This window comes from Apis laboriosa, unplaced genomic scaffold (genome assembly GCF_014066325.1).
Source record: "Apis laboriosa isolate Shangri-la unplaced genomic scaffold, ASM1406632v1 scaffold45_cov149, whole genome shotgun sequence".
NCBI lineage: Eukaryota > Metazoa > Arthropoda > Insecta > Hymenoptera > Apidae > Apis > Apis laboriosa.
In genome coordinates this window covers 288515-303213 of record NW_025223361.1, presented here as the reverse complement: position 1 = coordinate 303213, position 14699 = coordinate 288515, and the positions used below count along the sequence as shown (strand labels likewise).

The following is a 14699-nucleotide window of genomic DNA, read 5'->3' as shown; positions in this document are numbered from 1 at the left end:
CCATGCGCACGTCCATCAAATGATCTCGATAAAGAGGAGGCGAGCGAGAAGAAAAATCTCATTGGCCGATCATCACGGTATATCTTCACGGTTATAGACATTGTAACAGCAAACATAATTTTTTCACTCGATCGTGAAATTGATATTCGTTCGATCGATTTTATTATAAAAATTATATATAGCGTTTGTATAAATATAACGGTGACGCGTTACGTAAATGGTATTTTCCTGTGTTCGGTATGCACGCGAATCACGATGTATAGTATATGGTACGGGCAGAGCTCGTTCCAGGGAACAGTGTCGAAGGTCTGAGCTCGAGATAACGAGAATCGAAGGAGGAAAATAAGACGGTTGCGTTGAAAGCACGCGAGGTGAATCGACGAACAAGGAGTGGAAAGCAGAAAAAAGAAAAAAAGGAACGGAGAGAAAGGGCACGCGGAAGAAAGCGTGTCGTACGCGAACGAAAGTGAATGTATATACTCGCGGGGATTTTATATTGCGCGTGCATATGTGCAAATATAACCGGCAAGTTCGCGATTCATGGGGAAGACTCGTCTTAGAAGGGAGCGAAAACGAAAACAGTTCCGTGTATAAGGAGGAAACGCGTGGAAGGGGGGGAGGAAAAAACGAGAAATAACGAGTACGCGCAATAACAAAATTACCGACGTGACTCAGAACGAACCACACTGTAGAAAATTTAAAAGAAAAAAATTACGACAGACAGTACGACGTACGTGTACTACTACGTACACGAGTAATACATACAAATATATACGTACGTAAATCGATTTTCTAATTCTTTCTTTTAAGCAGAATCCGAAATGAAGGTAGAGGAACGTGGAAGAAATTCACTCGAAAAGACTTGCATTAAGCGACGTAGGATCAAAAGAGAGAGTGCGAAAGGAGGAAGGACATTGTCGCGCGTAAAGGATGGTACGCCACGAGGAGAACGTACGACCAAATAACTCGAGACGCGAAGAAAGAAAGAAGCAGGTATAGGGAACCGTGGAGAGAAGAGCGCGCGAGAAGGACGGAGAAACGTAGTGACGTCGTTCGTGACGAGTGCAACGAGGAGCACGCTAGCCACGATGCATTCGTGGAAGAATGGAGTGCGAGTGGGACAGAGCGGTCACACGAATGCGGGGAGACGGAAGAAGAGGCCGGCGACGAGAAGAGGAGGGGTGTAGTAACGTCGAGAAAGGATGCGGTGGTAGAGCGCGCGGAGTGTCGGAGAGGGTCAATGGAGGGAAAGAAAGAGAGGTGCAGAAAGGCAGAGGGAGGTCGCGCGGGCAGAGTGAAAGAGAGGGAGAGAGAAAGGAAAGACAGACGGGGTGAATTGCCGGCGACAAGGTCACCGTCTATACCTCGCTAAAACCGCCGATACGTGCCTTCGGCGTTATACTCGCGTGGTACTCTAGCTGCAGTTCTTTTCCCTCTTTCCCCTTTCCCCGCGATCCCTGCCCATCCCACCCCACCGCGCCCCTTCGTGCGTCTCACTCTTCCACGCAAATCTTCCTTCTTCCTCTTTCCTCGATGCAGACCTGTGTATGCATGTGGCGTAATGTGTGTGTATGGCGCGCATGTGAGGGCGTGCGTGAGTTAGTATAATAGGAATAAGGAAAGTGATCCTCATGACGGACTATGCGGGGATTGGCCCGTACGTTGTTTCGCGGAGCACACGATGAAAATTCGATCGTCATAGTATAACGAAATATATTTGCACATCGATGATTCGACGTCAGTGGCAAATGTTTTTGCTAACAATTAGCGCGAGATTCGAAGAAACGACGTTAGTGGAAAAACATCTATTTTTGAATTTTTTGAATTTTTAACAAAATGTCTACGATAATGATTTAACATTATATCTATCGAATCTCAGCTGAATAGTTAACGTTTCTTCTCATTAAAGATAAGAAAATATAATCAGTATATCGAAACTGAAATAATTTGAAAAATTTGAAATTGATTCGATTTGAAATTGAATCGTTGCGTGTTACTGGCCAATGGAAGGAACGAGAACCGCATTCGGATTCCACGTAATTGTTGTCGGAAGAGGTCGAAAATATCCGCGAGACACGATGAACCGGGCGAAAGGTTAAGACGAACAAATCGGACGTGGGCACGATAGTGGTCTTCGAACCGGTAGTAGGGGGAAGGGGGAGGGTACACGAGGCCTTGAAGAGGCATCGTTTATTCGCCGCTCGCAAACGCTTCCCCCTGCCTCGCTTGTCTCATCCTTTGCTCCGATTAATTTTATCGTGGCAACATCATCGCAAATATTTTCCCCGCGGATTTGCCGATCGAAAGAGCTCGCGGGGAGCGCAGTTCCCTTCGGTTAATCGATTCGGCTCACCGTCTCGCCGATAAGCCGGATCAGCCAGTGATGACTTTTACACGCGAGATGGCAGGAAGAAAAAACGGGAGAAGACGAAGAAAAAGAGAGAGAAGTCTGTCCGGTTGAGAACCGTCTGGTGCAACAGCGCTATGCATTTTTGCCGGCGGCGGCGGCGGCGGCGGCGGCGGCGGCGCTCTATACACACATGCACCGGCTCGTAGTAGAGTGTGTACAGATGTGTGTGCGCGCGCCACACACCGCACCTACACGGTCGTGGACACCGACAAGTGCCACACACAGAGGAACTCGCTCTGATAATATGTACACTGCAAATATACAATACTACAATACATACGTCGGTAGGGGCAGAGACCCAGGAAGGACGCTCACTGCGAGGCTTGGCTGGCTGGCCGGCTGCCTGTTCGCCCGGCTGCCAGCCTCTGCCTATCTGTAAAACCCGTGTCTCGTTTCCTTCTCCTTCTTTCCTTACTCTTTCTTTCCTCCTTTCTTTTTTCCTCCCTATATCCGTTCCCCTCTTCGCCTCTTCCGCCATTCCCCCCTTCCACCTCGTTTTTTTTTCTCTTCTCCTGATTCTTCATCTCCTTCTTCGCCTACCAACGGAGGGAAGGAGGGAGGGAGGGAGTGCGGGCCGAAAATCGACGCGCAAAATATCGCGCTACTTCCGGACGTAACCATTTACAAATTCACGAAGGGAATGGCGCGGCGTGCGCGCGCTGCCGCGCCTTTTTTCGTATTCAGAAGCGGGAAACAGCGTTTACCGGGTGACACGCTGAGTTTTCGGACACGTATCCTCCGGTAACAACCTTTCGATTCTTCTCAGTCACGCAGTCGGCAATTCTCTTTCCGGTTTCGTCTGCCTCGTTCAGTGACGTGTATTATCGCGATATATATACATGAACGGAGCGTATCTTCATGAAATTGAAACGTCGAATAAAACGCACGTCGCGTTTCTCGTTTATCTCCTTTCGTCGTTCGACATCATTTTACTTTATTACTACAACCTTTCTCTCCCCCTACTATAATGAATGCCGAAGTTTCGAGCAGATTCATAAATATTCATCACGATTGGCTATTTAAAAATATACCTTATTGTCGACTCGGTGAATTTATAACGAAGTTCGTGTCACTTTCGATTATTCGTTCCCGCGCTTAATTTACATCGCGCGCGACTTACGACCATGAAGATTCGAGACGAAATGGGGGAGGGAAACGATCGTTGAAATAGAATCTCGGATAAATAGTTATAGACGCGTCTCTTTTCTAGACGTAAGAAGAAGAACGCGCGAGGCTCGCCGGTGTAATACTGCACGCGGTGTCGATTGCTTCTTTGAAAATCGTGTCGAATTCACACCGCGAAACGTTGTTTCCTGCTTTCGCGGCAGTTTTCTAAACCCCGCGTGCGGTGTCTCGGCCTACTATAAAATCCGACACCGTTTACGTTTCCGGAGCGGCGAAGAAGACATTAATCAGCACACCGGATCACATCGTAACCGTCACGTGCGACCGGTGTGAATGCACTTTACGCTTTTAACGCTTTCGCTTTTCATCCTTTCTTCCCCCCCCTCTTTTCACCTCTCGATTTGTTTTCCTCTCGGGAGGAAATTTTCTCGTCGACAATTTCGTTTCGATTTTTATCAACCAATTAACGATCGTTACATTTTCGTTTCGTTACGATTTCGTACTTACGTATACCTGTTCACGATCGATCGAACGCGAGGAATTTTCGCGAGGAATATTCTCGTTTTAAATTAAAGCGGTGCTCGCGCATGAACCGGCCCAAGTGTTATCTTTCACGGAAATATCGAGTTTCATTGCGAGGAGGTATAACAGCATGGAGCGATATGTCGACGGAAAAGGCGATTCCCCGCTACTAGGCCAGGAAGTAGACCGGCGCACCCCTTCCTAGCCGACCTAGACCTACACCTAGACCTAGCCTAGCCTCAGTCGCGGCGCGCGTTTCGCTCCTTTTGTTTTTACTTGCCGTGCTTTGTTGCACCTGCTCGGCTCGTTCCCAACGCGAGCGCGCTGTGCTGTTGTTTTCTCTCTCTCTCTCTCTCTCTCTCTCTCGGGCGAGCGCGCGTTTCTACGAACTTTTCCTCTCTTCGCGGTGAGAAACGAGGTGAGCTTGGTTAAAGAAATCGTACGACGCACTTTCGCGTTCGAGTTAATGCGAGAGACCGGACAACGGGGTTTACAACACCGATAACATGGCGCTCGCTTTATGTTAATTCGCGTCTGGAATTTGTTTAGTTACCGTAACGCGTATTTTACGCGGCGAACGCAAGCTGAGCACATAGTATAGTAGTAGCTCTCTCTTTCTCTCTCTTTCTCTTTCCGTTTCTGTTGCGCTGCTCCGCGGTTCTGTTGCGTGTCACACAACTCTTTCGATTCGATTTATTTTTTAATAAATTGTGTTACTTAACAATTATTTTATCGAATTAACATTCGATTTTTATGATGGAGTTTTAAATTGCGTTTCATCGATTGATTATTTACGTGCACAGTTGATTCCAATAGAATCCCTTTATTTCATACTTTTAATATATCCTTTTTTCACGCAATTAAGCTATCATCGTAGGTTAAAATAATAAATAACAAAGAAAAGAGAATTTCATAAAGTATCCATATCTATATTCACTTTTGTGGCCGATATTAATAAAGAGAATTGAATAGGGCGAATTTTAAAATCTGTTTATTCGTGGCGCGTGGTTATCGATACATTAATGCAACTGTTCCCTGATGAAAATGCATTGCGATGATTGTTCGAATGCAATGTCGCGCAAAGAATCTTTTTTAAATATCTCTTTCTTGACACGAGGAAGAGAGAGTGAAACGTGCATTGCACGGGCACACCTGCGCGGCACGCAGTCGAGATTGTTTGAAAATAAATCACAAACGCGACACGGTTATGCCGCACGGCGAATAAACGCGATTGAAGAGGGGCCTCGAAGCGAGGAGGATCGACCTGCGCGAGGGAACCAAGAGTACCGTACGGATACACGACAGCGTATATACACGTATATAACCATACGCCCCGCCTAGTCGACCTAGACCTAGACCCAGTCTATGCTCAGAATCCATTCTGCATCGTGTTTCGTTCCTTTATTTTTACTCGTTGCTATTCGCTGCTACGCGAGGCGTTACGTAACTACACGCACGACCCTTTCAGCGCACGGCTTTGGCCATCATCTCTCTCTCTCTCTCTTTGCTTCTCTGCGATTTTTCTTCCCTCCTTCCTTCCTTCTTTTAATCCAACCGTCTTCCGCGATAATTTATAGCAACCGAAATATCGCAGCCCAATATTACTCGGATAATATTCATCCCGATGTTCGTTAACCAAAGAGACGAGGGAAACAGATTGCGCCAGGTTTTCGATCTCTCGAAGATATCGTTTTGGATAAAAAAAAAAGTATTTCGGTGCTTTGGATATTTCTATCGGCTCGTAATAATTTTGTAAGTAGTTTTGTTTATCTCGACTTTATTCGTGCGTTAACTATGGTATTTGTAATCAATTGAGTTTTTCAATTCGACATTCGGAATATCTTCTTATTTTCGTAATAATTGGAATCGTAGATCGTGAGAAAAAAAATTTCAAATTTTCTTCGCCTAATTACTCGAAATTCAAACTTGCCACAATTAATTATTCCATAAATTCATTTGCAAATTATTCTCTACTTATTCCTTCGAATCAATCGAAAGTACTATATTACACTGTATTAAAAAAATGTGCTTATTACAAAAGCTTCCCCTCCAAAATCCTAAAAAAAAAAAAAAACATTTGTCACTATAACAGAAGAGATCTCAGAGGACAATTGTCTACGATCGATCGATAATCGAAAATTCTGAAGAAAAAATGGAAAAAAAAAAGAAACGTTATTTTTCTTCAGTCAAGCGAATCGTTTATTCGACAAGCTTGTTATTCGGCATCGATCGCCGCTGCGTTCTATTTTTTTCTTCGATTTCCACCTTAAAACCACCTCCGGCGTCCACGATTCGTCACTCTCCTCCCCTCTCTCCTCCTCATCTTTTCTTTTCTCTCTAAACGCGTTCGAATTACGTCGGCTCGAGTCTGGCGATCTTTTTAAAAATATCCGGACGAGAGTACTTGATCTAGGGCAACCAGGACATCCTCGAACCGCGCGCCAACGAAACACGCGCGTTTCCGTGCATTTTTCTTCTTTTTTTCCTCTCGAAGGGGCTGCCAAAAAACTCGAATCACATGACCGGTTCCGGGAAATTTGAGAGCTGCGTTCTTCTTCTCGGCGAACCGTTCTCTCTCTCTCTCTCTCTCTCTCTCTCTCTCTCTCTCTCTCTCTCTCTCTCGATGAGAATAGGAAGGCGAGCGGAATTGAACGAATTAAAATGGTAATCGATTTCCATCCGATCTGGTTCACCGTGTTAATTAATATTTACGAATTCTAATAAAAGATCACCTTGACACGACGTTTTTTTTTTTTACGATTAAGGTCTGATGCGATATTATTGTGACGGTGTGCGATTTGGATGGTGGAAGCTTCGTTGTATTGCTAATGATATTGTAATGCACGCGATATTGTGCGCACTATGGCCCTCTATTGGGAATACAATAAGCCGTTGAAACGTAAAATGCACGTTAAAAGCGAGAAATACGGGTAGATTCACGGAAGTGAATCTTTCTTTAATTGATAAAATTACGATCTCTAAATTGTTGAGGGATGGAATAAAATTCAATGGATTATTTTATTTTTAATTATCGACAATTGCTCTTACGACAATTTTTGTGTAAAAGAATTCCTCGAGGAAGAAAATGATGGGCGAGTTATTACTCAACAAGCTGATGAACGTGTTGAAACGCAACGATATTTACACGGAAGTGTGAACAGGCCTCTTTCAAGTATCGATCGGTTTCATACCATCGTTTTTTTTTTTTTTTTTTTTTCGAACTCGAGGAGCAAAAGAGAGTCTTTGGAACGGCGTGCATTCCACACTGTAATCGGAATTAAAAATTTTTTCGGAAAATTATCCTTCACAATTCTCCCGAGGAGGCAATTATTACTTATTTCATAAAATTTTCTTTCTCCTTGTGCGCGATTGATGCAACAGTTATAAACGTTTCTCATACACTCATAGAAATATCCCACCTTTACACAGTCGCGTATCGATAAACGATCATTGACCTCCTCGATTCTGGTCGATCAAAGCCGCCTCTCGTACAGGAAAGTACCTACATTTGTCGCTTTGTTGATTACGTTTTTATATATATTCCACTATACACGACACGCGCATCCATGTTAAAAATATTTTCGATCCTATACTTCAGTTCCATAATTCGTAGACCAATTAAATAGAGCCATTAAAATCACGATCGTCTCCTTTTTTTTTTTTTTTCAAAATTTTTAATCGAGTCACGGTTAAAAAAATTAGCAGGTAGCTCAAAAGATGAATTGACTTTTTTTTTTTTTTATCAAAGGTGCTATATTTTTTTATCGCATGTAGCATTAATGCATTCAAATTACAGGTTTATAAAATCTCGAATTGAAAATTAATATCGTCTCGCGTTTTCGTTTTATAATTTAATTTTACACGTCTACAATTATATCTTTATTATTCTTATTTCGTCGATCGTTATTATTATCATCATCATCATCATCATTGATCTATCGATGCAATTTTTATACAATTCATAACTAAATGAATTCGATGCTTATCTTACAACAATATACTTTACTTTACTTGTGCAAAACTCTCTTTACCCCATTTACATATTATTATACCTCATCAACAGCCTGCCCATGAAAAAAGTATATATTATTATTCTGGCCGGAGAGGAAGTCGGAATTTAATCGGCAAATAAATAATTAGAACAATTTAACGTCATAACAATCGTCGAACGAGTGAACCACTTTCAACTCGTTCCTCGTTCATCCGTTTTTATTTTGACGATTAAATTTTCGCGAAGGCAGATGGAAGGTTGGCAAGCGGCGGCCGCAAAAAGGGTTGCTTGATCGAGATTTGATCGAAGCCTTGTAACGGTTTACGAGGATTCGTCCTCACCGTTTAAAATGCGTGCCAGCAACGTCGCGGTTGCCAGCTCGCCAGCTCGCGATCGACGCGCGAAAACTTTCGTTCCCGGCGTTCCCCAAGGGTCTTTCACACGCTTCCAACCGAATCGCGCTTCGATGATGATCCATTCGAAAATAACCGGCCGATGCCTATTCTTCGCCGCCGATCGTTCTATTCCGGTCCAACCGTGGCGCCTATATACTATGATACACCCCTCCCCCTCCCTCATTGATCGTCCCTCGTCGCTACTTCTCCTGATTTCGAAGACTTACTTTCACCCGGAGGAAGAGGACTCTTTTCAGTATTAGGCGAGAAACGAGACGCGTTACCTTATTATACGCGTTACTTTCGACGGGAAGCGAGCGCGCGCGCGAGGTTTATTGCAACGTGGCCGAGAATTCCCAGGCTATTTCCGATGTTTATCTGGTACGCGTTGTTCTAGATAGAAGTGGCCGAAGAATCTGGTTTGGCAGAATCGCGGAAAAATTACGGGCCACTTGGCAACTCGCGAGTATTCGGCCTGTCCGGGATCCGGACATTCTAGAGAATGGGGGAAAACGGAACACTGGCAACACTCCTGTGGAGTGAGGTTTAGTCCTCGAGTTGAAATATTTTAATCAACGAGTAGGAAAGTCACGTTTGACCGAGGTGAAGTGAATGAAATTAAGGATCTATTGGCGCGACACTAGCGTGGCTATTAACTACTTATGCTCGACTTGTTAAATATTAGTTACGTGTTCGTTTATTTATCTATGCTCTAAATCTTAAATAATATTCGAGTTATTACATTCTTTTTTTCTACCAAGTTATTTTTGAAAGGCTTTTAATCGGGTTTGTTGACCACTTTATGTATCGACTTATATAAAACAGGATGCATAATATGAGCTAGAGTACACACGCTGTAACGATACGAAGTGCAATGACTCGCTTAAAAAGTAAAATCATCGCGAATAAAAATAACCAACTGATTCAATTTGACTCTCGAATCTCACTTTTTCAAAGGCTGGATGACGTTGTCCCGTTAGTTACGTAAGACGATACTTGAGAAATTTTTAAATCACGAATCCGTTAGACACATCTCTCCACCAGGAAACTCTATACCTAAATGAATTTTCGTTCTTAGAGAGCATCGTAAATAAATTTTTTCACCTAAACTTTGCACAAACTTACTCAATTAATGAAGAATCGAATATCGTCCATCTACAAATAAAAAAAAAAACGCGACAAATAACCATAATCAAACCATAGACACATCTACGAATTTACCATACCTCCCCCCTCCCTGGACGCGTGGAGAAAAGTCGATCCGGCCGTAACGCAATATCCCGTAAATCGATCGGTCCTCCAGAGTCCTCCTCCTCTTTGATCAAAGGTCCCCGGCGTTTTAAGAGCGGCTTGAATTTTCCCTCGGCCGAGTACGCGTCCACCGTGGTCGGCCACCGCAATGGGAACACGACCGCCGCTGGTGGGGCGCCCCGCAAAGTTACCAAATCGCTATGGCGTAACATTTTGCTTATTCACGTTCGATTATACAATCCGGCACACTTTTACTCGGCCTCTGCCTCTCTCGAGAGCAGAGAGCCTCAAACCTGCGGTGTGTCACCGTATCGCCGATTGCCCTCCCTCCCTCCTGGCTTTCGAACCAGATGTCCCTCCCTCGATTAAACAATTATGTGTTTCAGCATATACGATTTCGTCGATATACGACTCGACAAATGCCTGGATACTTATCGGGCACACAGATTTCTCCCTATCGGATGTAATACAACCATTTTATAACCCGAGACTTTCAGCTGCACGAATTCCAATTAATGGAATCATTTTTTTGGAACGAGGGGGGGACCGGTGATCGAAGATCGAGTTTTACGTTTTCTTTTTCCTTTTTTCTTTCTCTCTTCCTCGAAATCAATATTCCAATTGCCAATAACATTTTGTAATCGAAGGACGTCGAAGTGAAAGGGAAAAATTAATTTCTGACCGAGTCGAGGAAAGTGTGAGGGTGTCGATGAAAAAAGTATTCGGTGATTCATCGTGTTTTGAACCCGTTTACGCAATATTAGGATACAGATCCTTTTGATAATACCCTTTACGACGTAAAGGTATCTGAAATAATATAAATTCGAATAAATTGCTCATCGATGGAAAAACAAGAAGGAAAAAAGCTACTTTCCAACCGATCGAATAGTTAGTACACAGAAGAGTTTCCAATCCGCAGGATGGAAACGGGGTTAAACGCGTTGCCACGGTTCGGCAACACTTTCAATCAGGGAAAGTCCGGCGTTGGACGTTTCCTACTATTATTACTACTACTACTACTGCTGCTGCTGCTGCAGGTTGAAACTGTTACAGGTGACGGAGAGGAGGTCGAGCTTCGATCAATGGGAACGCTCGTGCGATAAAAAATCGCACGTTAAAAGAAGAAGAAGAAAAAAAAATTCGGTATATAATTAATAAAAATCAAAGCGGTCAGCTGGAGCGAAATTGTAGCCGGCTCGACGAGCTTTCCATTTGCCGCTTCTTTTCGCGCAAAAGGCTCGCGGTGCAACCTTGGCTGCGATCCAATTCGAGCACGGCTGGTCGAAATCACGACGACGGGGCCAGGTGTGTATACCGGCGAAATCAGCTGTCGAACGCGATCGGAAAAAGGAGCGATTGCGCGATTACCGCCTTTACAATTTACCGGACCCCTTGGCTATCTTTTAATCGAGATTTTACAACTCTGCCCGATTCGAAAATCTCGAGGAACCGCAACGATCGAACACCGCTTGAATTTCCATGCGAGTTCGTTTTCTTTCTTTCTGGAACAAATTCTTTCTGGAATCTTAGACACTTCGAATCTTTCGAATTCATGATTTATAGAATATTATAGCATTATAGCATTCTTTGAAGAATTATAGAATTATAGAATATTATAGCATTCTTTGAAGAAAATTTATTTGATTCTATAAGTAATAAGTAATTTTTGAAAATTTAATAGAGTTACACGTATATTAATTATTTTACGTAATTTCAAAATTTTTGTTATGTTATTTTCGTGTAAAAATAAGCAATACGTTTTATTTGCATAATTTATCGATTTAAAGTTTAATATTTTGTGTAATTAATTTCCAGACCGAGATATCTAATCGTTGAAAATATGGAGAAAGAATTAATTGAGCTACTATTTCCGAATGAATCGATCTGTTACAAAGAAAGTAACAGCAATAAATCTGTGGTGGGAGGAAAGTGTGTCGGAAATAGAGATTATAATACAATAAAGGAAATGGATGATTGGATAAAATGTAGCGATTGTGGATACGCGAAAGTTGATAAAGTATGAAAATCGGTTTTGATTAATTGGAGCGGAAAAATTATAAAATAAAATAAAAATACGTATATTGTTTCTCCATAGAAACCCATTTCCTACATGGACCCAAAAAATATATATATATATATATTAACATTAATTTTTCAAAAAATTTTATTACAATTTTTCTCATATTATTGATTGCATCACGATGACGATTATTCCAATTTTTTATTTCATTCTAATTTTCCAAAGCATTAATGGAAATTCAAAATATAATATACATCTTAGATTCTCGAATTTTCTCCATTAATCCAATATCTCTTAATATCTCCATCTGTCCCGGAATCACCCCGATACTCGCATCACTAATGACACACAACCATTTTCTCCACGAAAGAGACGTGCACGCTCGAAAGGGAAATCGCGCGCGTTTTAAATGGAACGCGCGCGAGAAAATCGTTTGGGGCCGAGCGAGTGAGAGGAAAAAGGAAAACGGAGGAAGAAGAGATCGAGCCGATCCTATCGATGCGCGTGACGACGGCCAGGAAGCGAATCTGGGCCGTTGAATCAGGGAAAAGCAAGTGGGTCAAGAGAACGAATGGCTCGGCTGATGTCGGGCGTCGTTGCGACTTCTGCCGACGAGGATGACGAAGCCCGACGCCAGGTATCTTCGTGCAAACGGAGAATGTGTGCACGCACCACCTCCGCCTCTTTCCTATGCCTTTTCCCTCCTCCTCCTCCTCCTCTTTCTCCTCCTCCTCTTCCCTGAACCGAAGTCGGATAGCTTTGGAATCGCTGCAAGGAGCTCGACACTCCTTTCACTTTGCATCTACCTGCCACGAGGAAGTCGCAGGAAGGTTCTCTATCTCTGTCCCTCGTTTCGATAGACGTAGCAGACACGCTTCCTGTTGGCGTTCACCGGCGATGTGGTTACGTGGAAATCGAGCACGAGTTTGGCTTGACCGATATTTCTAGAGCGTCGCCGCTTTTAATTGGACCGCCTTCGTTCTCGCCTCGAATTTGCCGCAAATCGCGGCTTGCCGTTCCGAATGGTGCCGGTCGGTTGTGCAGATCGAAGTGAAACTTGGTGGGTTTCGTGGGTAAAAGGCAGGGCAGAGGGGAGAGGGGGGGAGTTGATAATGAAACACACGAAATCTCGAATCGAGAAAAGAAGCGAGGAAATTGTGGAAATACGAAATAGCGAGTATCGGGGAGATCGAATCGAATCCTTTGTCTCGATAATAATTTACGAGTCGCGAAAATGAGGTAAAAGGGAATGAGATTAAGAAAAGAAGTATATTTTTCTGTTATTTCTTTTAAACGACGATTTGCACTAGCAAAAAAATTATAGAGAAATATCAGGATCCATCCGTATTATTTTATTTTACTTAAAGACGGTGACAACATAACCTTACTTTTTATCCTACGCGAAATAGAAAGAAATCACAGCTTGAAAATGTTTGGAAAACAATGTTCTATCTTCATGACACTTCAATCACAAGTTGCACTTCTATCGTCTATTCTTTTTTAGAGAAATTATTTTTATTCATTTTGATATATAAATATATATAATTACACTGCCAAACTCTACAGAAATATCAAGGAACAATCTATTCTTTTACGATTTTATTTGTCTTAAGTTAAAGACAGTAACGACATAACCTTACTTTTTAAAAATTTTCTTATCTTATCTTATATGAAAGAAAAGAAAAGAAAAGACAAACACAGTTTAAAATGTTTGAAAAACATTGCTCTACTTTCACGACACTCACGAAGTTGCACTTCGACCATCTACCGACGCCTTTCGGAATTATCTCGAATCGCAATTCGATTATTCGATAGTTCTCGAAAGCTTCCACGATTCGATCGAGATCTCGTAATCCGTGTCGCGGTTTCGTTCGAATCGCCGCTTATACAGAACACGGGGCTTATAGGTCGTAGCAAGAACGATGACAGGCTCGCGCGGGGATTAAGGGGTATTTATCGGGATTCGTAATGCGGTCAAATCGGTAAAGAGCGCTCTGGTTGTTCGGCCAAAGCGTTACGAGCTATTTTCACGAAACTGCCGGAAATATCAACGAACAATTTAGATTGGAACGCTTTGCATTTCAACATTACATTGATTTATTAAAAAGTTTATTTCCGTATTCTATTTTTTATTTTTATTGTTATTATTATATTTTGATATATCGAATGATTAAGTGGCATTATTATTACGCGTATTAATAGTAATTTTCTTCTCTCAACTAGCGTCCAGAATCGATTCTTTCGAATTTATCGATTCTCCTTTGTATGGATATCTTCTTTGAGCGAAATTATTTATCGAGCGTAATTACTTAAGAGGTCGAGACACTTTCTTTCCTCGTCTGGATTAATCGATACCCGACGAGCCGAAATAAACCCGAGCCGTATCGTTATTGCGTCACGACTATCGAATCTCTCTTTCTCGATATCTTTCGCGAGATATATTGAAATTACTGATTTGGTTTTGCCTTCGATCGAAAATTCGCCAAAATTTTTGGTCGAATTTACAAGACGATGATAACGAGGTCAAAGAAATATTTCATATTTCGTTACATTTTTTTTTTTTATCTTCATTTCCACGCTTTTACAAAAAAAGAGAGAAGAATGTTAATCGATAATACTTTTGATTTTTTAATAATTCTCATTTAAAATGTTGTGATTGTATGTATATAATTTATCATAAATTTAAGTTGTTGTTACTTTTTTTTTTTGTATTCTTCCATTAATATATTAATGATATTAATAAATTATCATCATTAATATTATTATTATTATTATTATTTTCCACTACGCATTGTGCGTAAAACACCGGATTTCCGGAATGCAACAATATTTCCATTTGATTGACATATTTCCATAAGATTTCATTTAAAATTTCAATTTTCCTTGAAACGTTATAATGTTGCAAACATTTGCAATTCCGGAATTGAAGAACTTTGCCGCGATGACCCTTGTGCAACAATCACAATGTTTTTTAAAGCTCGCCAC

The 14699-nt window shown here is 42.0% G+C and overlaps 1 protein-coding gene across 3 annotated transcripts in view; it reads right to left on the bottom strand.

Moving 5' to 3' along the window:
* The window catches only part of LOC122716449 (ecdysone-induced protein 74EF), a 159009-nt gene that overhangs the window by 13452 nt on the left and 130858 nt on the right, over positions 1-14699 (bottom strand). The window lies entirely within an intron of this gene.